Genomic DNA, 24,217 nt, shown 5'->3' on the forward strand with positions numbered 1-24,217 from the left:
CGCGTTCACTCGCGCGCGCGTACTTCGCATGCCTGGTCTACTCTGGTGGTGTTCGAATGTCTCGATAGAAAACTAGGTTTGATCGAATGCCAGATAACGATCTGCACGTGAAGTTGGACTAGCGATGAATAGATTATAGTCTGCGGTAAAAGTATTTTTAATTAATTAATTAAGTATTGACTTGTACTGGAAAAAAACATTTTCCAGTTTTAGATCGCCAACACTTGTAACAAATATTTCTTGAGACAATAAAGTTTTGACCAGTGACCCTGCAAAACAGCGCGCGCGTCACTAAATGTTTTTAAATTTTGTGTTTGTATTTGTTCACACTGTCATCAGAGCTCGAGCAGTCCGAACTAGTTTCGACAAGAAACTTAATGCCAAAGAGTTTCTATTTCTATCTCACGGAGAAACTATTTCTTCATGAGAAATCGTGTATACGCATATCTTTGTATTGACGCAATGAATTGAATAAAGACATCACATTCGTGTACCCATATTTTTAGGTCTGATTAAGGAGTTCGAACGCCGCCACCTTGGTTTTCTGTGAAGAACGAAATCTGGGAATAAGGGATAGTCACGTAATTAAACTAATGACGAACGACTGGAAGGAATGGATTACTCCACTTAGTTGCTAGCCTTCACTTATTGCAGTGACTTTCATTCTTTCTTTTTTCCTTTTTTTTTTTTTTTTTTTCGTTATGTTTCTATTTTTATTTCCGAGCTGATACCACTCTATTTTCGTTTGATTTAATCTTTAAAAATTTAATTTTGCATATTTTTCGCATAATTATTATCATTATTCGATGTTCCGGGATGTTTCGGGATGTTCCGGAATGTTCCATGTTGCTGGTTTTATCGACGGCCGATTTAGAGGCACGAAAGGAACGAGCTGAAAACGCGAATCTCACGCGAAAAAAATAAGCTTTGCTCTTGCTGCTCGTATATCACCAGCCTTTGCTAACTAAAACGGCACAGCCTGTTTTTCTGTGTTTTAGTCATTTGATTCACTTATGACGCTCAATTCTGCTGTTATGATTAGGTTTTAGAAGTAGCGCTGATCCACCCCCACCCCACTCTCGAGAAAAGTAATTTTAAAAGTCGTGGCAGCTAATACTCCTGAGGGACTTTGAGGGACTGCCAATTTGGAAATTAAAAGGTGGGCCTATCTTCGCTAAATTTTCGATCGGAATAAAAGCGAAAAGTTTTGTTTGTTTGTTTTTGGGTGGCGTCATCCTTGTAAAGCATTCTAATGCCTTAACGTCAATGTTAATTCATACCAGAAAGGATTCACCTTGCTCTAACAATAGGTGATTGGCAGGTAACGTGCGGCAGGACGAGCTCATGGCGGCAATTGTCTTTTCAGTTTACCTCATCTTCCGATCGTGGTTGGTAAATTCAAAATTATTGCTCCATGTCTAAAAACACCATCTAATCTCGTGTTACTAAACATAGTTTTCTTTCGCGTCACTAATTTTCATGGAGATGCTGGTTTATGTGAGTGAAACATGCCGAAAGTAAAGACAAAGTTCTGAGCACATTCCTAAAAAGGGAACCACAGGAAAGAGCTCTGAGAGAAAAACAGTACAGTGAAGTCACTTTTAAGTTAAACAGCGTAATTTCATTAGTTAAAAAAGAAGTTTCACTAAACCCAGTTATGTATTTCATTGACGCTTACTGAACAATTAAATGGTATTATTATATTTGTGATCATTTGTTTTTACAGTTGTGATCTTTACTACATTTGTGAGCAATTGTTATTAGACTTGTGATCTTTGTTACATTTGAGGCCGATTGTTATTACTCTTGTGACCTTTGTTATGTTTGTGACTAGTTATTACATTTGTGCCTTCCGCAGGAGTTGAGTAGAAAGTGCTCCTAATCCGTCTATTTGCTTACCAAACAGAGGTTTGCATAGGGTGGCTACCCTTACAGCAGCCTGCCATTACATTTGTGCCTTCAACACACCGCCTCGTTCCGCCCTTAGAGACCAACGAACATTGTGGCGAAACCACATTACTAGCGGTCTGCGTTTAGATACCTTAATAAATATGATATAGGAGACGGATAGGAAGAGCTGCCGGACCTTTAAGAACGCTAATGAGAAAAAAAAAGGAAAAAAAAAAAAACATCACGTTTACGTAGAACCTGCGACGCGCAACTCTTTAACTCTATTGGCATCTTCACAAAATTGTTTCGGGGTCGAATAAATAAAGCGGTGGTGTCAGAGTTTATATATCATCCAAGGGAACAGTGTTCCACTTTTAACCCAAAACATTCACCTTAAAGATTGCCCTCACATTTTGAGGTTTCATCCTCCACTTTTAATCTGCTTGGATGACCTTTTCGACCAGTGTTACACAGGCTGAAACAATATTAGATTTACTAGTTTTAAAATACGCAAAAAAATGTTGATTTCAATTAAAGGAAATGTTACATTGTAACAAAACAACGCATTTGTTATTGGCTGAGATTTCCGAACTAATAAGAAACTACACGTAAGGTGAAAATACCTTAATGTAACATATAAAAAGTAAATTAACTACCAAAAATAGGTCAATTGCGAGGAAATAATTTGAATATTGCCTCATTTTACTTACCGGATCCTATTGGAACTGAAGCTTGAAACTCCTGATATATTTCTTCCGACACCTGTTTGTTTACCCGACGAGGATTTTTTTAATTTTTTCGCTTCATCATTGTAAGATGGGTGAGAACACTGGACTTGAACTTCTGGTAATGTGTTGTTAATTGGTATCTGTGCTTTGGACATACGGTAATCCTTTCCCTGTCTTCCTCTGATAGTGAATGCAATCCTGCGCGATGAGAATAACATCAGTCTCGTTAATCTGTGTCCCGAAGCCTTGACTTCGACTGACACCCAGATTAGTTGAATAATCTGTTAAATCCTTTCTGCATAGTTTTAGAGGAATAACATAAAGCTCAATTGGCGCGTATGGTGTTGGACCGCACACACTGTCAGCAGCTGAAAATGAGCAGCTCATTTTGCGTTTTACATTACGCTCAGGAGGAAGGGGGTGACTCTATTGTTTTCCGGTATTGATTCGTGACCGACTCGTCGCAGCCATAGTGACGTCACATACCAACGAGTGAGCGCTTCGAGTGGCCTATTCAGATTACGTCATTGAAGAAGGACGACAGAGGTTAACAAAGACAAAAAAACAAGCCTAATATCGCTTTTGTTCGCTAACTAAGTGTAGGTGTCTACAGTTTGTTGTTGCTTTTTGTCTGTGTGCATAATCTGTTTTAGCTTTATGCGTGCGTAGTCGTGTATTCTTCTTGATATTTGTTGCGGATAAGTGGCGAGACCGCCATCTTGAAAACCGGACCAGAAAAATCAACGTAAAACGTTCGCGTTTTCTGTCTGAAAAGTTCTACCAATAGTCTTGTTAATAGGACGTTTTATCCATTGATAATATACGTTTAATCTGCGTGTCTCCCTTTGTCGATTGAACCGGCCGTTTCTCTCATCAATCCATTTGAGTGTTGTTTATTTCTTGATTTCCACCAAAATTTCCCTGCGATATGATCGGTTTATATCTGTGTTTGAGCACCTCTGTTGGTAGTTATCAGGCCTTTGAATTCAATTCTTGGTGTTTCGACTTTATTGGCTTTTTGTGTTGTAATTGTGTCCGCTGTACGGTAGAATTTCTTGGCTTTAATCGTAGAGCAGTTTTCTTTTCTTTTCTTTTCTTTTCTTTTTTTTTTTTTTTGTTCTTTTTTTTTTTGTGTTGGGTTTTGTTGTAAAGGTTTGTTGGCCTTGTTTTTTTATCTAGTTTTTTTCCTTCTCGGAACAGATAATGTCCACGGAAAACATAGAAATATGCCATTTTTTGGCACCAAATGAAGGCTACTTTTCATAAAACCTGCATTACCAAATAAAACATTGATTGATTGAATTCGTTTTCCCTCAGACACTGGAAGTCCATAAGCTTCATTCTCGTTCAGTGTGCTTAGCAGCTAAAAATCATCATCATCATCATTATCGTCGAATATTAACCCAGCATAACCCTTCAGTACAAAGTACTGTTATCAACAGGGTCCTGCTACGCTCTCATTCTGACCATATCTGGCCATACAAACCCTGCCTGTTCCATTTTTAGTGGTTTTATTTGTAGTTAGTGTTATAGCAGTCAGGGCTGAAAACCTTGATATTGGCCTTAGAGAATTCGCCCTATTTTGCTTTGTTTTGTGTCTTCATTGGTCGATGTTCAGTTATCCTTGTGTACTGAAAAATGGTTGAATTTCACCACCCTAGCTTTCTCTTCACTATTGCATTAAAGTGAAAAGGTTGGTTACATTTATTCTGGTTGCTGATAAAACAGAAAAGTCACATTTTTTTTTCCTTTCCACCAAAGTATAACTATCTTAAATTCGAGATCTCCAATTATTAAACTTGGCAATTGATTTTTACTAGCAATCAAGCTGAGGTAAACCTTTACATGACTTTGTGTCCTTAAAGAAATATGTTGGGCAGTCACAATCAATGGAAGTTTAACTGGAGGTGAAAGGGGCCCCTAAGGGGGTGCATAAATGAAGCAGGAACTTGTAAATTTGACAGCATGATTGAGCAATATATGTGAAAAATATGAAGTTCTCATATGCATGTCTTCACAGGACAGCTGTTAAAGAAGAAGGGTGGTGGGAGTGGGGAGGCATCCAGCCTTTAAAGGGTAAAAGTTCATCAGAATCCTTAAGTAATACCTAGTGTGGCATTCTGAAAGGGAGTTTGTGCATTATGACATGACGGTTCCTTCAAGTGGCATTCCCTGCAAAAAAAAAGAAAGTGTCTTTAATAACCTGTTTTCAGTGGAATGCAACTTTTTACATGAACAAAAGGGAAGTATTAGCTGATTATGACAGTAGTGGTATAGCTGCCAAATTACCCGATTGCAACCTCGTTTTTAATTTATAGAAAAATGCCGCCAATAAAAGTGTGAGAAAACATGACGTCACCTTTACGGCAACAGGTGGCTCAGGCGGCGAAACTGGTGGGTGGCCCGTATAGGTTAGGCTAAGTGGGCGGAAAATAAATGGATTCAAGATGGCCGCCGCGTATACCCCATACCCAATACCCTCTCGTTGGGTCTGACGTCACGGCAACGGGGGATGCCCCCTCAATAGGCTGCGGTCATGGAAAGGGAGATACCCTCTCTGATACGAATATAAAAAGCTGATATAAGAAGATTCCTGATAATCTTTTTCCTATAATGCGAAGGATGGAACGATGGGTCGATATTCTTAAAGCAATTGAGCATTTTAATCCTTACCGCAATTACGTTCTATCTCTGATAAGAAATGTTACAACAGAATTTCTGTGGCCTTGTTATTAGACGCCTTTCCGTAAGACATCATGTAAAGATCACATGAGAATTGTCTCTTCCCTTTTACGTTTTCCTCCACCGAAATTTATATGCTTCGTAAGTGTTTTTCACTTCCGGGAACAAATCGAAAGATTTCTCAGAAAAAAAAATGAAAACGGGGTTAACTTGTGAGTAGAAGACACCGCTGGGGAAGAAGTTGCCTGTCATAAGACAGTCTGGTCTGTCATCAGACAGTCTGGTCTGTCAAGTTTGACACACATGAGGGGACAAATGGCTAGGACATTGACTTGTTTAAAAAGAAACCTTGTTATGGTTTGAAAAAATACTTGGAGGCGTTTATGAATAAAGGCCCTGGTGTATTATTTTTATTTATTTATTTATTTTTTTTCGAAAAACATTGTCGTGTGGTGTGAGTGCGTTCTAAGAAAGGTATTAAGGTGCCTACCCGATGTCATTTTTCTTGATTTACACCGAAGACAGCGTTGAGGATATATTATGAATAACGAAGTGCAAGAACAGAAATTTTGCCAGTCGTTGGACCAGTTGATCCAAAACATCACCCAACTGATCAATACGTTGGTGTCCAACGTGTTTAGAGGTCGCCGCAGTTATACATGAAAACAAAGCTTCCCTTGTTGAGTTGCACTGTTAGTTTATCCTAAGTAGGGGTGAAGATGCAACAAGCCTGGAAGCCATGGCAGAACCAGCATCTATTCCAGTAGAGATCGCTATTCCTTTCGAAGAACGGATCCACGATCAAGCCTCTCTCCCATCACCACAGATAGTACATAAAGAAAACGCCGTGTAGGAAAAAAAAAAGAAAAAAAAAAAAAATAAGGATCCAAACATGCCTCTAGAAGCCATTTTGCTCTTGGAAGGAACGTGCTTGAAAGCAGCAGCTGTGCAATTGGGGCCCGACGTGTTCCTCTCCTTGGATTCGCTCTATGCCTTCTACCATTGTCAATGGTGGTGTAACAGTCACATGTAGCGTGTTTTCAAGGTATACCAGGCTCTCTTCAATGGGATGGCCTTACTAGTGGTGGCTGCTGGTGCGATTACCAGTTCCATATTCGCGAATACCACCTGTCCAAACCCCAAGGCGCGTAAGAACGAGTACCTGCTGTTACCAGCGAATCCCACTTGTTAACTCCATCGAGTGGAAGTGTATGATGTTTAACAACGAACACCCAATACACTGAAAAATTTATAAAATGAAGTGTGTCGTTAGACGTTTCGTCAGATCATACAGATCAGAAAGGGGTACAATAAGACGGACGTTAGTGATGTTGAACAGATAGCGGAAGAAGAAGAATACGGTGAGGATAACGAATATGAAGAACCAGAGGACGAATCAGAGGACGGAGAAGATGAAAAACCAGAGGAGGAAGAAGATGAAGAACCAGAGGGGGAAGAAGATGAGGAAGACAATCCATGGGTGGCCATTGGAGATGAAGTCGAGGAGCGAAATAAAGAAAAACTAACCTATAATCTGGCTATCTGAAACATGGAATCACACTGCCAGTGATGAATCCACCAATGTTTTGCTTAGACACGCCCCCTTACTCCCGAGCCAGAGGCTGGTTACTTACAAATTTCTTCTTTTCTTTAATTTTGTAAAGAAAAATTCGTTGATAGTTCAGAAAATATTTCTAAGAGTCATAAAAATGGCAACGACCGTTGCGAAACGGACAACTGCTCCGAAGGCTCAGTGAATATTTGCCAATGTTTACTGAGCCTGAGGCGAATAATTGTTTTAGTACAATTTTCAGAGGTGAATATCAAGGAATAAAATAACGTATTAAAACATAACAACATAGACGCAATTATTTGTCTGCATACACTTATGCAACCGTAGTTTTAATGATAAACTTACATGTGCATCGATTGCGAATCAATTTACTCATCGAGTTTAGCAGTAAAACAAACAAACGAAAGAATACGAAAAATGAATTCATCCGGTACCTTTGTTTTATCGTTGCTGACTTTATTCACAGTTGTCATCATCGTCTAAAAATGATTAGCTTTTTAAATTTCGGTCAATCGATCTCACCTAGCTGCAGGCGATCACTGAGTTTGCGATTCTATAATGCCTTGAACACGAGTTCTTGAAAGGATTTTAAGTTCAAGGGCGCAGCGTTCATTTTGAAAATTCTCCATTCTTTTAAATATTCTGAACTTGGAATGGTGCCTTCCGAATAGATGAAGAAATTATTCAGAAACTGTACGCTATGTTTCAGTCGTCCAAACGAGCAGGAATATCGAGACTCCGGTCTATGGGTCTTTTATTTGCCAGAAGTCTACCTTACATGATCTCCGTCTAACTTCACTACTTCCACTTCGCTGCTGGCTCTACTTAAGTAATTGACTGACAAATGCAACGTACTTAAATCTCACAGCGGTAGCTATGTGGCCACATGGGACGAGTAAACTTAAAGGATGCGAAGTACACATGAAATAATTCATATTTGAACTGCGGTTGTAGATGAAAGTGAAGAATGATCATCGCAGTAAATTTTCCAATTTAAGCAATTGGAAAGAAGAAGCCTGAAAAAAAATCGGGACTTCAACGGGATTCGAACCCGTGACCTCCGCGATACCGCGATATCGGGGCGATGCTCTACCAACTGAGCTATGAAGGCACACATTGGGAGCGAGGTCAATCAATTAAGCTCATATCTTCCCGTGAGGAGTGAACTGATCTGCAGTATACATGAAATAAATCTTTCCAATTGCTGAAATTGGAAAATTTAAGCAATTGGAAAGTGATAATAATCAAATCGTTCTAAATTGTCAAAAATTGTCTAAATTGTATAACCCCTATAACACAAGCCTAGATATGGCCTTGTCCCTAATACGTGGCTACCCGTGGGAGTGAGGGTGTAAAGGAATTCGATGCTAAATCAAGCGGTAGATGTTAATGGCAGGGATCTTTTATATAATAACCCAAGTTATTCTCGCATTTTGATTGGTTCATGCCTATGATCTATTAGAGGACAGACGCACGATTGACGTCATTATTACAAAGCTTTTCCCTCTGTGTTTTAAAATGGCGGAAAATTTTAACAATTTAGATATTATTTTACGTGACTGGGCGAAGGATAAGGTACAAAAAAAAGTCTTGTCGAGGCATTGAACAGGTACGAGAAGCAATAACAAAAAAGATCACACCGTTTCTTTTCTAAGAAATGACTTAGAAAAAATACTCGAGCAGTCTCAGTCGACAAATTTAACAAGCCTGATCAACAAAATATTGATGAGATTAATTTATTTCACAAATTCAACTTGTCTCATTCTCAAATTAACTGTTGATACACTAATTGATGTCAAGAATAAAACGTCGAAACATCACTTCTTGAAATCAGTTTAAATAAACAGATAACCTTGCTTTCCGATATGCGAATGCTCCAGCCCGTTTCAGGGGACAGCAGCAAGCAAAGTATAGTAAACTACAGCTCACGGCCAGCTTTATCACAGTTAAAAGGTATCTCCGACACTATTTTAAACTCATATGAGAATCACCACCACAGACGACACAAATTTCCTCCATCACTAACGCTCCTTTCATTCAAAACTCGCATCGAATAACCTCCAGGGTAACTGCAACAGCAAGTTTTCCCAGCGTATCGTGAAAAGCTGGACCGGTCACGTGCGTATGATTAGCCAATCAAATTCGAGGATTTAGGATTCTTGCCCGCTCAGATGCTTGAGAAAAAAATAAATGTTTTTTTATCATTTTTCCTCAGAATGAACACTTCGAACTTTTGCATTGTCCAACACTTAAATCAACGCAGAAATGAACACCGTTATTCAGTCATCGGAAAACACCTTGAAACACAGCAAGGGAACAACAAAACAGAGACTGGCCACCTTTTCAAAGTTCCGAGGAAATGTAACAGCAAATTCGATTGCTAAGTCTACGAGATGCCGTACGTAAAAGATCGACATCAAGCGTTCTCTTAACACGGAAACCAACTCCATTCGCGCCAACCTGTTTACGTAACACTTTCGCACACGTTTTTCTGTATTGCGTTTCCTACCTTGAGAATTATACGCATAGGACCCGCAAATCTTTTATGTATTGTTCATATTTTATATACTCTAAGTAGACGTTATACTTTTTCACTTTTTACCTTGATAATGGAAACCGACACCTTGTTAGTTGTTTAAAAGTGTTTTACAAATCTTTTAGCGTTAAACTTCTTGTTCTACTTGATAGCAAAAATCACAAGCGAACTTAGGATCCACTTTGTTTCTCCCCGAAGCGTGACGTTGAAAACTAGAATTTTTGCGGAAAAGTTTAGCCCAGATAATAGTAAGGATTTGGCGAGTTTGAAATGCTCACATCGTAAGAAAACGATGTCACATCTAAAATATGCTATTCTGCTGTCCAACTAACTATTTTGGCAGATCTTTCAGTAAATCAAGGCTAAATATCGCAGAAAGTGGGAGTAAAGTGATATTCTTCGCTAAAAATTTTGGCGTGAAATGATTCTGGCTAATGATTTTTTGGGGGACTTTGCAAGACCAGTTACTCCGACTTACCTCAAATTTTTAACAATTTTAACTAAACTGGATAGTAATGGCAGTGTAAAAGACTGCCAAAAAAATATATTTCCTGTAGAAATAAAACACCGCACTTTTGAAAAAACAAGTCGCTAAAAATAGCTAAAATTGAGTCACGTCCATTAAAGATTCAGCGGCGATAGATGGCACCTCAACAAAAGCGTAGGATTAAAGCGAAAAACCTCAAATATATCTCAGTCAACCAATAAGGGGACAAATATTATCGCAAAAAAATAAGTCTTTCTGGAATTTGTAAGAAGTATCTTTTAGCCTCACCTAAAGTGCCGGAAATTTCGGCCATTTTAGACCGCTTGCGAGGCCAAAATCATGATGTGGTGATATCTCAAAGAAAAATGAACACCTACCTCGTTAAGTGCCATGGTTGTTAATCTTTTCGGATAGCTTTTATACTGTGAAAATTAAGATGAAGATAAACAGACGACCTCAATCTTTTCCTGCTGCCCGGTTTTCTCTGACAATGACACATAACTGAGATACGAAACTTCATATTTTCAACTAACGCCATTTTCGTCTATAGGAGTACGTTATATGTAATTGGCAAGACGAAAGTCATATTTTGAATACAATTTCACCATATTTGTCCTTAAGACACTGAAGCAAGTAAAAGACGAGTGAAGAGTAATATCTTTAGCTGAATATATTGCAGCAGAAACCGTGTTATATTTTCAACATCTTTGCAAGAGGTGATGTGTGATGATGTCTGACGTGTGCCTATATGATAAGTGAAGCTTTGGAGCTGCCGGACTGATTTATAGCTGCCGGACTGATTTATAGCTGCCGGACTGATTTATAGCTGCCGGACCTTATCCCACTTTCTATAGTATAAAGCGGCTAGGAGTATTTCTACTTCCCCTGGAGTGGAAACTAGTCCATCGCAGGTCACTCCACCGCAATTTGTCAGCTTTTCCCAACAATTCGCTGGTACTCATTTATACTCCTGAGTGGAGAGAAGCACTGTGTGAGAGTTAAGTGTCTTGCCCAAGAAAACAACACAGTGTCCCCGGCCAGGGCTCGAACCAGGACCGCTCGATCCGGGGACGAGCGCTCTAATCATGAGGCCACCGCGTCTCTATTTATATGAGAAGTTGACATTCAAATAAAATAAACTAGTCATAATTTTTGAAAGATTTTCAATTAAAAAAAATATGGACAATTCTGTCCTCCCTTCTAGTAAAAATATGTTCTCAAAGACCAATTAACTCACGATTTTACAAGCACACCGGCGCACTTGCAGCCTACACTCCGTAAACAGGAGCACTGAGCTGCGCAACGTAGCCTGTCGCCAACTTAGTCTCAAAACGGACGAAAAGGCAGCAACTGTATTAACACGAGTTAACGACAGACTTATTATTTTGCACAGTAACTGTTATCACTCGTATCGGACTGGTTCCAGAACCACTTGAAAATTTATTTATTGAATGTAGAATTTCTCACATTACATTCCTTGTGCCCAATCACCGCGCTGCATCTGATCTTGCATGTTTCATGCTCTCTTACACCGACTTGTTTTACATTGATCTGCTAAAACTGAGTTTACTTGTTCAACTTAGGGTATTATATGGGGCGCAACGAATCTGAAGATGTTAATTTTAGAAACAGCTCATATGAAGCCAAAGTGCCCACATACATTTCTTACGAAATGCGCTAAAAAAGTGCAAAATCGATTTGCATATCAAAGAATACTATAAGAATTTGCAACAAATTCGACACAAAATGTGACACAAAGACAAATGAAAACGTAATAATGACAAACACTTAGTTAAAATATCCTTTGAAGACATTGCTGATAAAGACGGACAAGATATGGTTGACATGGACAAGTTATATATCCATATAATTGACACATTAAACTGTTTCTTAATAGTTTCTTAGTAAGATCATCAATTTCGGCCATTGTCGCCTTTTAAAACACTTTTTGTGTAAGATAAATTCGATGTTAAGTCAGCGCGGACACTTTGTGACTCTCTGCCCTAATCTCCTATATCTCAGGCTAAATATGAGTGGTGTCACAAATGAAAGAGATCCTGCAATTCCGGGATCCCAGAATTTTCTAGATCGAGAAACAACATGGAAAGTATCCTGTAAGAGAGTTTTGTTTTCCCATTTTTATTTTTATTATTCTTGTTTTCTGTAAGGTTGTATCCTATATCAGGAAGGGAGCCTCCTAGCACACACTCTTTAATTTCCCTTTTATCGTGCAATTGACACTGATTTTGATTATTTGTTGGTAGGCGCTTCGCCGACAATCAGTTGAAAGACTTACCTGAGGATATTTTCCGCTACAATACCGAGCTTGGGTTCCTGTAAGTAGATCTCTTCGTGTAACTCTAGATTACCGTAACTAAATTCCCAACTAGCCAATCAGAAGCTGTGTCTACTGTCTTGATATCCTGAGACATCAAGTCACTGGCCTGATATGGCTACAATATCAGGTCATTTGGCCGAATTTGGGTACGGTAAATACCTAATCGTTCCTTTCTGGTACGCTTTGGCGTCATATCAGGCTGGTTTGGTCTCGCCATGGGTATTTCGGCTGGACTACCTCTCGCAAAAGTACGTACGAACCATGGTTCGGCCAAACTCACCTGGTATGCCGCTGCACGCAATTTAAGAAAGGAAGTAAAAGAATACTTTGGTAAGTAACAAGTCCGCCTGTTGAACGGCCACAGAACAAGTAACGGCGTGGAGTTCTGTATCCACTGCACTCGAAGATAAATTTTAACCTTTTTTAACGAACCACTAGATAGACGCGAGAATCCAAACTTTATTTTCACTAAGGTGGACGTCAGCGACGTTTTCTTCCTTTTAAAGTTTCGGTCTTGATGATAAAACTGCCACTCTTGTCTTCGAAGCAGTCTCTAATCGTTTTTCCAAGGTGTACTATCTATATATTTCTTTAATCTCTCGCATTCAATTTAGCGAAACTAAACTCTTTGGCTCTCTTAATTTTGTAATGTGTATTTTCTGTGAAGGTTGGACATAAATTACGACGTAGAAAACTAGTAGAGCCCTACAATTCGAAGAAAAAAACTTGAATAAATCAAGTGAAGACAAGAGAGAATATACACTGCCTTCTTTGTCTACAAAACCATTGACATTACAAGCCTTTCCATAAACGTTGTCTAGTTTAGGGTTCCTGACACCGTTTTGCTTCGAATAGTCCATTTCGGCTGCTATAATTAACAGCGCTTTTTAGTTAAGTTGTGGTACAAACAAAGTTTACCATGAGGATGTGCAGGTGTGAAACAGTAAATTTAAAGAATAATTTTGTTTCAGTCGGGTGAGGTCAACGTCCAGCGCTCTGATCTACTCTGATTGGTTAAGTGAGAGCAAAGTGTACAGAGCAAACTTAGTCATGCAAAGAAAACTTATGTGTGTAACAGAAACCGTAATGACACAACACTGTTCAATTGTCCTTCCTGTCAAAATTCGAAACATGTAAAGAACAGACGGAAAATATGCAATACTGACTGAGAAGCCCTTACGATTTCCTTCCATGCATACATTTCCTCTCAGGTCATGATTTGTTGTGGTTGAAAAGGTCCTTTTAAGAGCTTAGAAAATTTCCTTCGGAATGTCACGGGTAAACTCCAAATACCAAGGTCTCTTAATTCGCCGACGAGCTGACAGCCTCCTGTAGATTAGATGCAACCATGTACAGGTCTTGTCTTTTAACTCTGCTCCTGTGCTGAGTGATGATGATTCAGAGAAAATGGAAAAACGATCTCTCTCTCGAGCACGTTGTTCGTTAAGACCTCTTAATCTTTTTGCCTCTTTTTTAACAAAGAAATGCGAAGTTTTCCCCCAGGTCACTGTATTCTATCAAACAATTCACAGCTGACTCAATAACTTCTCAGTTTTGTCACTTACCTCGTCACTGGATTCTTGTAGGTCTTCTGTGTCAACACGAGTCATTTCTTCGAGAACATCTTCAAATGGCACAGAAGCCGCCGTTTTGAAATTTGTTTTCAATTTTTATGCGCGCGTCCGTTGATCCGAGATGCAATCACCCCGGCATTTTTGTTGGCGTGTGTGCCCAGAGTGATTGATTAGATACCGAATTTGTGACATTGCATTGTTTGTACCTAATCAGCTGCATTTGATCTTGCAACTTTTATGCTCTCTTACACCGACTTGTTATACCAACTGATCGCTAAAATTGAGTTTACTAGTTGAACTAGGTTATCATATAGGGTACAACGAATCCGAAAATGTTAATTTTATTGGCAGGTCATATGAAGCAAAAGTGACCACATACCTTTCTTACGAAATGCGCAGAAAAAGTGCAAAGTTGATTTGGGCATCAAAGAGTAGTATAAGAATTGTTAACAAATTCGACACAATATGTGACACAAAGACAAATGTACGCGTAATAATCACAAACACTTAGTTAAAATACCCTTTGGACACGTTGCTGATAAAGACGGACAAGGCATATAATTTATATGGACAAGTTATATATCCATATAATTGACACATTAAACTGTTTCTTAATAGTTTCTTGGTAAGATCATCAAATTCATCGATTGTCGCCTTTTAAAACGCTTGTTGTGTAGGATAAATTCGATGTTTAGTCAGCGCGGACACTTTGTGACTCTCTGCCCTAATCTACTATGTCTCAGGCTAAGTATGAGTGGTGTCACAAATGAAAGAGATCCTGCAATTCCGGGATCTCAGAATTTTCTAGATCGAGAAAAAACATGGAAAGGATCTTGGAAGAGAGTTTTGTTTTACAATTTTTGTTTTTATTATTCTTGTTTTCTGTAAGGTTGTATCCTATATCAGGAAGGGAACCTCCTAGCACACACTCTTTAATTTCCCTTTTATCGTGCAATTGACACTGATTTTGATTATTTGTTGGTAGGTTCTTGCAAAACAATCAGTTGAAAGACTTACCTGCGGATATTTTCAGCTACAATACCGAGCTTCGGATCCTGTAAGTAGATCTCTTCGTGTAACTCTAGATTACCGTAACTAAATTCCCAACTAGCCAATCAGAAGCTGTGTCTACTGTCTTGATATCCTGAGACATCAAGTCACTGACCTGATATGGCTACAATATCAGGTCATTTGGCCGAATTTGGGTACGGTAAATACCTAATCGTTCCTTTCTGCTACGCTTTGGCGGCATATCAGGCTGGTTTGGTCTCGCCATGGGTATTTCGGCTGGACTACCTCTCGCAAAAGTACGTACGAACCATGGTTCGGCCAAACTCACCTGGTATGCCGCTGCACGCAATTTAAGAAAGTAAGTAAAAGAATACTTTGCCAGGTAACAAGTCCGCCTGTTGAACGGCCACAGAACAAGCAACGGCGTGGACTTCTGTATCCAGTGCAATCGACGATAAATTTAAACCTTTTTTTAATCAAAACCACTAGATAGACGCGAGAATCCAAACTTTATTTTCACTAAGGTGGACGTCAGCGACGTTTTCTTCCTTTTAAAGTTTCTGTCTTGATAATAAAAATGCCACTCTTGTCTTCGAAGCAGTCTCTAATCGTTTTTCCAAGTTGTACTATATATATATATATATATATTTCTTTAATCTCTCGCATTCAATTTGGCGAAACTAAACTCTTTGGCTCTCTTAATTTTGTAATGTGTATTTTCTGTGAAGGTTGGACATAAATTTCGACGTAGAAAACTAGTAGAGCCCTACAATTCGTGGAAAAAAACCCTGAATCAATCAAGTGAAGACAAGAGAGAATCTACGCTGCCTTCTTCGTTTACAAAATCATTGACATTACAAGCCTTTCCATAAATGTAGTCTAGTTTAGGGTTCCTGACACCGTTTTGCTTCGAATAGTCCATTTCGGCTTCTAAAATTAACAGCGCTTTTTAGTCAAGTTGTGGTACAAACAAAGTTTACCATGAGGATGTGCAGGTGTGAAACAGTAAATTTAAAGAATAATTTTGTTTCAGTCGGGTGAGGTCAACGTCCAGCGCTCTGATCTACTCTGATTGGTTAAGTGAGAGCAAAGTGTACAGAGCAAACTTAGTCATGCAAAGAAAACTTATGTGTGTAACAGAAACCGTAATGACACAACACTGTTCAATTGTCCTTCCTGTCAAAATTCGAAACATGTAAAGAACAGACGGAAAATATGCAATACTGACTGAGAAGCCCTTACGATTTCCTTCCATGCATACATTTCCTCTCAGGTCATGATTTGTTGTGGTTGAAAAGGTCCTTTTAAGAGCTTAGAAAATTTCCTTCGGAATGTCACGGGTAAACTCCAAATACCAAGGTCTCTTAATTCGCCGACGAGCTGACAGCCTCCTGTAGATTAAATCCAACCATGTACAGGTCTCGTCTTTTAACTCTGCTCCTGTGCTGAGTGATGATGATTCAGAGAAAATGGAAAAACGATCTTTCTCTCGAGCACGTTGTTCGTTAAGACCTCTTAATCTTTTTGCCTCTTTTTTAACAAAGAAATGCGAAGTTTTCCCCCAGGTCACTGTATTCTATCAAACAATTCACAGCTGACTCAATAACTTCTCAGTTTTGTCACTTACCTCGTCACTGGATTCTTGTAGGTCTTCTGTGTCAACACGAGTCATTTCTTCGAGAACATCTTCAAATGGCACAGAAGCCGCCGTTTTGAAATTTGTTTTCAATTTTTATGCGCGCGTCCGTTGATCCGAGATGCAATCACCCCGGCATTTTTGTTGGCGTGTGTGCCCAGAGTGATTGATTAGATACCGAATTTGTGACATTGCATTGTTTGTACCTAATCAGCTGCATTTGATCTTGCAACTTTTATGCTCTCTTACACCGACTTGTTATACCAACTGATCGCTAAAATTGAGTTTACTAGTTGAACTAGGTTATCATATAGGGTACAACGAATCCGAAAATGTTAATTTTATTGGCAGGTCATATGAAGCAAAAGTGACCACATACCTTTCTTACGAAATGCGCAGAAAAAGTGCAAAGTTGATTTGGGCATCAAAGAGTAGTATAAGAATTGTTAACAAATTCGACACAATATGTGACACAAAGACAAATGTACGCGTAATAATCACAAACACTTAGTTAAAATACCCTTTGGACACGTTGCTGATAAAGACGGACAAGGCATATAATTTATATGGACAAGTTATATATCCATATAATTGACACATTAAACTGTTTCTTAATAGTTTCTTAGTAAGATCATCAATTTCGGCGATTGTCCCTTTTTAAGAGCTCCTGCCTGAGAGCATTGAGAATCGTGCGACAGCGACTATTTTGGCACAGTGCTCATATTTTGCCTCAAGATACCCTTTGGTGACCTGTTTTCAAAAATCACAATTGCAAGTTCCAGCGCTTTTTTGTTTTTGAAAAAAAAATTCGAAAGTTTGAAAATGCGGTCAAAGTGCGTTTTCCGCCCAGTGGAATGCCCCAAATAACCCGAAAAGACGAAGCGTTCGTAAAATCTTGAAATTCTATCAAGTACTGTTAAATTTTCCTCAGATATAGAATAGCTATTCCTCTTTACGGCTAAAGTTAAAAGGTATGTCAAATGCTCTATTATTTTAAGGTTTCAACCATTCAAAAAACATTTCCGGCGGCCGGTTATCGAGAGGCGAAATATTGGCTATTTTTGACTGGATAAAACCCTCTCTGGTACCTAATTATTTAAGAATCTAACTCTACAGCTGAAAAGATTTGTCTTTTAACTGTTATTCTGCCAAATCTCAAGGTCGGACTCGAACTGGTTCCCTTTGAAAAATCCTGGAATCCACGAACAATGTTCAGCACATCTTTCAAAATATTTGTCTACCTTTCGATGTAAAGAAAGACCGAAACCTCAATGTTCGCTGCTTTGTACATTTAAGTGACTGGATTATCGTTATTTCTGAGCAACTTACGAAATAAAATGCTAAAATATATATTTATCGTGTGATTATTACTTTGAGATTTCAAGATAAGTTGTTGTGGGAAACTGTTTTAAAATGACATGGCGACTTGCTATGTAAACATTGCGGAAATGGTCGTCTTTTCTCGGATGTATTTTCAACTTTATGAATGCATTTCAGAACCGTACGGGTCCGCAAATGATCCCAGGACCGCAAATGATCCCGGACCGCAAATGATCCCCAAATTGGACCGCAAATGATCCCGGACCGGAAATGATCCCCGATAGGGACCGCAAATGATCCCAAGAGCGCAAATGTTCCCGGACCGCAAATGATCCCCAAATTGGACCGCAAATGATCCCGGACCGCAAATGATCCCCAATAGGGACCGCAAATGATCCCGACTAAAAAATACCGAATGGCATGGATGGTGGGATGGTGTGGATAGGCAATTGGCGTACGTGAATACCGATGTTTTTATTAAAGCCATCTTACAATTAAAATCAAGAAAAAATGAGGCTTACAACTTGCATTTTCGACTACATTTTCTTGGAACTACGATGTTATGAATATCACCACTCAACCATCAAAACGCGACTTGGCTTGCATTTCTTTGCAATTCTCAGTAAAATTATGATCAGTGCAACATACGCTACATATCCTCCTTTCTTAAACACTGATATTTCGGTGTTATAGATAAATCACATTTTATCAGCCACTAACGCCACTCGTCTAAAGTTTTAAACTAAAATCTAACCATAAAGCAACTATTAAGGAAGACGCTGTCACCTGAGTAGACCTACAAGCCTGTCGCTTCATCACTCTGTGAAACACCTACTGTATAGCACTGGAAATTTGAACAAATTTATTTTGTTATTTTTTCCTTGGTCGTATTTTGGCTTTAATTCCTCCGAAATGACTACTTGAGTATTCTAAGAAGCCAAAATCCCAAGCTATAGTTATGAAGTTCAGCTTCATGACCAAGCAAGGCCAAGGCTTGCGGTTAGTTTTGACAAGTTAGCTGTTTGATAGATGTTTGATACTATCGCCTCCGGGATTTCGAGAATGTTTACAAGTATGTGTTTTTCTAAGAATTCTAATTCAATAGGTCAGGCATAAGAAGCGGTATATTTATATCTGTTAACAATTAGCGTGCTTCGTTTGGAAACCAGAGCATTTTGAATTTCAGGGTTATGGAGGTTGCGTGACACAAGCCTACTATCGAGTTTGTTAAAATATATATACTTATCTCATGATTTTGAGCCTTTTTGGAAGTTAGAGCATCAGGAAAAGTGCTTATGTAAATCCTTGTTTGTTTATAATGGTAATTGAACTGAGTGGAGTGCAATTTGGTCTGAAATCATACGCGTGATTTCAAAATCGAACGAGCGCGCAGCGCGAGTTCGATTTGAAATCACAAGTATGATTTCAGATCAAAATTGCACGACATGAAGTTCAATTGCCACTTTATTAGATCCATTTTGAAATCGCACAATTTTATCGCCTTAATTTTTAGACTTTTGGTGTATTGTTCCAGTAGCCGGTTTGTTAATAAAAAAGCGGAACCGGAAACGCCTCTACGTCTCATTTAGTATGCAAAACGATGTCATGTGACGAAAACTCATCCGAGCATGACAAAGAAACAAGCGGTTTTGAAGTCAGAACAAAAATAGTCTGCTTCAGGTATAAAAGTTCAATTCTCGTCAGTTGAATCAATGATGGAAGGTCTTTCTTTCTTCTGTGGTTGAGGCTGAGACTTTTCATTGTCTTTGGAGAAGGAATTTGAAGGTGCATCCTGCGTAATTCTGCGATGGATTTCTTTTGAGTTGTGAAACTCCCTCGAGTGCACGATGCCCAGTGGATGGTACGGTTTTTTTCTTTCATACCGTTTAATGGCATGATTTTAAGGAAGTCCAGCTCGTTATCATCTCCGTTTCTTTTTGTGACCTCGGCGAAGGACTCAATACTCAGGACCTTGTCAAGTTCTTGCGGCGCCATTTGTTTCAAGATATTTCCAAGATGGCGGGACTAACACCAGCTTCGTAAGACGTTCATTCATTCACTGTTTTGTGGAGCGGAGCGTATTTTGACTATGTTTATTCACAGCGACAGAGTTGAGCTCTTTTGTTGCTTCGTTTGAAACTACCAGAAACCTGGAAACATCTACCTTCTTGAGATGGCCCTGAATTTGTTGTTGTGTGGTTTTCGTTTGTTTATGTTTTACTGGACTGGGTATCATACGGATTTTGAGCAGATGTTGAAGAAAAATCGCCAAAAATATTCGCCAAAATGGACACTGAAAGTTGGAAACTTCCATTAAAGTTGGTGTTCAGCCTGAAGGAGCTGATAATCGTCATTTAGAAACTGTAATTAATTACATCCGTCAAGTTTTTTGGAAAAAAAACCACAATAACAACAGAGTTTTGGCAATACTAGCTGCTAAATTCTCCACACAATGGCTTTTTGCCTTTCATTTTCCTGAAATTTTATTGTTTACTTTAAACTAATACTGAAATCTGATTTGTTGTTTTGTTTTACTGTCCCATTCTCAATGGCTGAGAAAAAGATGCGATTTAGAGCAAAAAATAGTGCGATTCGTGAATAAATCGCACCATTGAGAGTCAATCAGATTCCAAGGATAGCCAGTGATTTCAAAATGGATTTAATAAAGTGCTGATAATCAGTCGCCTTGAAACCCAAAGTAAGTTCTAGATGTTTACACTATATTCCGGCTGCCATATTGGTGTACCACGGATGTATACCAACATGACGTTTTCTTACTGGGCTCTGTAAATTTCTCGGAAACATTTACTACGAATTTCTGAAGTTTGGGGAAACGCGCAGGCCTAAAACTTGGAGAAGTGTCTTAATTAGTTATCTTCTATAGCGTACGTCGCAATGTCTTAGCTTTTTCCATTGGTTGGTTTTCGATTTATTATTTTATTTTATTTTTTTTATTGCGTGACAGTGAAAACGATCTGAACCGTTCGAAGAACAAAACAGCAACTGTGGAATTTTTTTTTTTTTTTTTGTAAAATGATAAAACATGTTTTTTAGGTCATAATTTTTGTATATGTTCCCACCTTTCTCCGATATAAATCCATGCCATTCCTTATTTTTTGATCGGGATCATTTGCGGTCCAATATGGGGATCATCTCCGGTCTGGGATCATTTGTGGTTCAATTTGGGGATCATTTCCGGTCCTGGGATCATATGCGGACCCGTACAGAACTCTCCAAACAAGATTTGGTAAAAGATAACATCTCATCAGTGTCTAACAGCGCTTAGTTTACGCGCAATGGTGTAAACTTATTTGTTATTTCTCATTTTCCGACTGGACTGTAATTTGATCTAATTTCACCTTTTACCTACAACTTCCCGATCCCACGCAAACCACGCACAGTCATATATATATATATATATATATATATATATATATATATATATATATATATATATATATTTCTAAAATAAACACAAAATACGCTCCAAAACCCGTTTTCCCATCTACTTGCTATCGCTCCAGCTTTCAGCTAGCATTAACGCATCCGTTGTAGGAACCAGATGTGTTTGAAATCTTCCCGAAAGGTCAGTTTATTTACAAAGTAACACAACAGCCAAGTCACGTGCACACCAAAGTGCGGTAAAATTATTGGCTACGTTGAACTGGAAAACCAGGAACATATGAGACCAGTCCTGCTGTTGGCTTAGCTGTGCCATTTTGTGCCCCTAAGTGTTTGTATTTTTCACATGGCATTTTTCTGTAGCTACATTACGCCACAAGGTAGGTCCAGCGTTTGCGGACAATCGAGCGACTATCCAGGACACCTCGAGTGCGTTAGCCTAAAGGACTGCACAAGAGATGTCAGCAGTCATTTGGCAAGCTTCAAACTAAACGGGGATGAGGGTATTAATACAGAGATGAAGTTACTGTTGGCGAGAGCTGGTGAGTGGTGTCATTTATGCTATTTTTGAACCGGTAGTGCCCACATACAGATGAGATGTTTAGCTAAAAGTTGTCAATGTTTTAGGTGTGATTAAAGTGGAAGAAGAGCACGAGTTGCTTAATATTTGTCCGCACCACAGAGCCGTTTATGGTATCCGTTGGACGACAGGAAAATCTGCCTGCACAGTCCCTGCAGAGATGGCCGCCCACAAATCAGTGAATGCTAAAGCTAAAGGAAGCTACCGAGTGAATAGCCACCACTCAGCAGTAATTTTCGAGGAAACCGAGATTCTCATTCCAGTTGGATCGCGTGATTTTTTTCATTTTTATCAGTTGCATATAGCCTAAAATGTCTACCAGGTCTCGATCTCTGTGGAACACCTTTGGCTGCGCCTGCGGCTGAACAACCTGTACTACATGCTGAGTCATCTCAAGAACAATCCACGGTGAGAAGCTGACTAATTTTGCGCCGGGTGTTAATTTAATCATGCCAGCCCAAAACCCACCCCAACACCATCGCACACACTTCAGAACATACACCCACATACGAAAAATAAAATAAACACGCTTTTTAGTTACTATTGAAATTATTTTTACTTACAGCAGACATTGGTGGAAAAGGATCCCTCGGACAGCGATGTTTCATCTGAAGATCTGGCGGCACAATTATCAAGGCTTGCAATTGACGATAAGACTTTCCTTAGTCCAGATACAGATAGCATCGTTTCAAGCACGAGCGAGGAAACGCAAGCTTTGAAGGCAACGTCGGTGGTGTCTCGAGAAAGGTTGAATGAGTATTTACTCTCCGACGGTATCGCTCCGATAGTTCAACCCTGGCTTGAGTGGGAACAAGTCTCTGACAGAATCAAGCAACGATACACCAAAAGAACGGCAGAGATCGTGTCCTCAGACCTCCGCACAATCAGCCCGGAAGACGCAGGTTCTCTTTGGCAGGCCACTGTCTCGTCTGTTGCCATGAAGAAGGCCCTTGGTCTAGAAGACTTATCGCAGCCGTCAAAAGACTACCTCGAGGCTTTGGCAGAGGCTTACGGCAATGCAAATGGCTGGGACACGAGAAGACAGATTCTGTCCATCATGGCAGGTCTTGCCAGCTAAAAGGCCATCTCAGTGTTTATACCAGGCTTGTCGAGATATCACTACACCATAGCCAACGTTCATAGCCTGCAGTTTGGGCGCGGCGCTTCCGTGACCTACCAACCATTAGTGAGAGTAAGAGTTGAGCGGCAGCAGTTGGACCATTTTCTGTCCTTCATTACGAGTAGTGGTATGGGCTAGTCCAGTACGGATTTGACAGGTATTGTGATGCAAATGAAAAAGTATTGTTATGAAAAGGAGTTCTATTGTTTTCTCGAGTTTGACGTATCCATGGTAACCAGAAGCCCTGCCCCCTTTGAAGTCATTAATTTCGTTTCCGAGTTGACCGAGTAAAAAGCCTGGTTTCTAACATAAACAAAGAAATCACGCAATTTTAAAGTTAACCATTAACTTTAATATCAAATGTTTCCCTAAAATTACAGGACAGAGCCGTGTGCAACTCCCTAGTGGATTGCGCTCAACTTATGAATGAAACTATTTACAAAAGTGTTTACAAATGGCACAACAGTTCAATCATGTCCACGTCCTCATTTGTTATTCTTTCATAGCCATAGGGATATGTTTTGAAGGTGTAGGGATCTATCACTCGTTTTTCGTACACAAGCTGGTACTTTTTCGTCTGAGAGACTGTGGTCAGTGAGTACTCTTTGGAGTTTCGGACGATGTGATAAGGCTTGTAAATATCAGTTTGTCGCGTTTTCTCGAGAGAGCGTTGAATTTCGTCTAAAACATTTTACCGCAACACTTGATAATTTAACTGCTTGCTACCTTCACTGTTTAAAGAGATTCCCCTCACTTTGCATTCTTCTTTTTCTTTCTTCGTGAGGTAACCATAATTTTTCGGTCCCGCGGACGCAAATTCAGTGATGAAGTCGTCTTCTCCCAACTCGTCCTTGAAATCACCGAGAAAGTCGTCGAGGGGCGGATTGTTTTCATAAGGTAAACTGGAAAAAATAACGCTGTCGGTGTCTTTGTACTGTACTCGTTCTTGTAGCATGTCCAGAGCTACATACAAACGAAGTCGAGCCCAACATGTCGTGAAACAAGCGATGAAAATGTTGAGGTTTGGTGAGACAGGTTCGTCATTCGATTTCAGTTTATAGTGAATTTTAACGATGTCTTCAGACAAAACACTCACGTAGCAAATGTCATTTGCATCACTTTCATGGAATGCACTGAACCTCATAGGATCTCCGAACTCTTTGATTTGAGTTTTGTTGGTGCGCTGGCCAAACTTCCCCCACATGGAATTTAACATCATTTTTGCAAGGCTACGTTTGCCGGGATTCTTTTCAATGTTGTTGCGGTTGAGTTCGATGCCCTCTTTCGCTTTGTAGGATCTCAGATGTTCTTGCTGTTTGACGGGATCATCGCCTACATGA

General features: G+C 39.4%; 1 long non-coding RNA gene across 1 annotated transcript; it reads left to right on the forward strand.

The window, feature by feature from the left end:
- Positions 1-21,267: 21,267 nt before the first annotated feature.
- On the forward strand, positions 21,268-22,897 carry LOC145495429 (uncharacterized). The gene is made up of 2 exons (XR_014050418.1): positions 21,268-22,165; positions 22,323-22,897. It is a non-coding gene; the product is annotated as an uncharacterized LOC145495429 (long non-coding RNA).
- Positions 22,898-24,217: the final 1,320 nt, after the last annotated feature.

The sequence above is a fragment of the Orbicella franksi genome, chromosome 8, assembly GCF_964199315.1.
Source record: "Orbicella franksi chromosome 8, jaOrbFran1.1, whole genome shotgun sequence".
Lineage (NCBI taxonomy): Eukaryota > Metazoa > Cnidaria > Anthozoa > Scleractinia > Merulinidae > Orbicella > Orbicella franksi.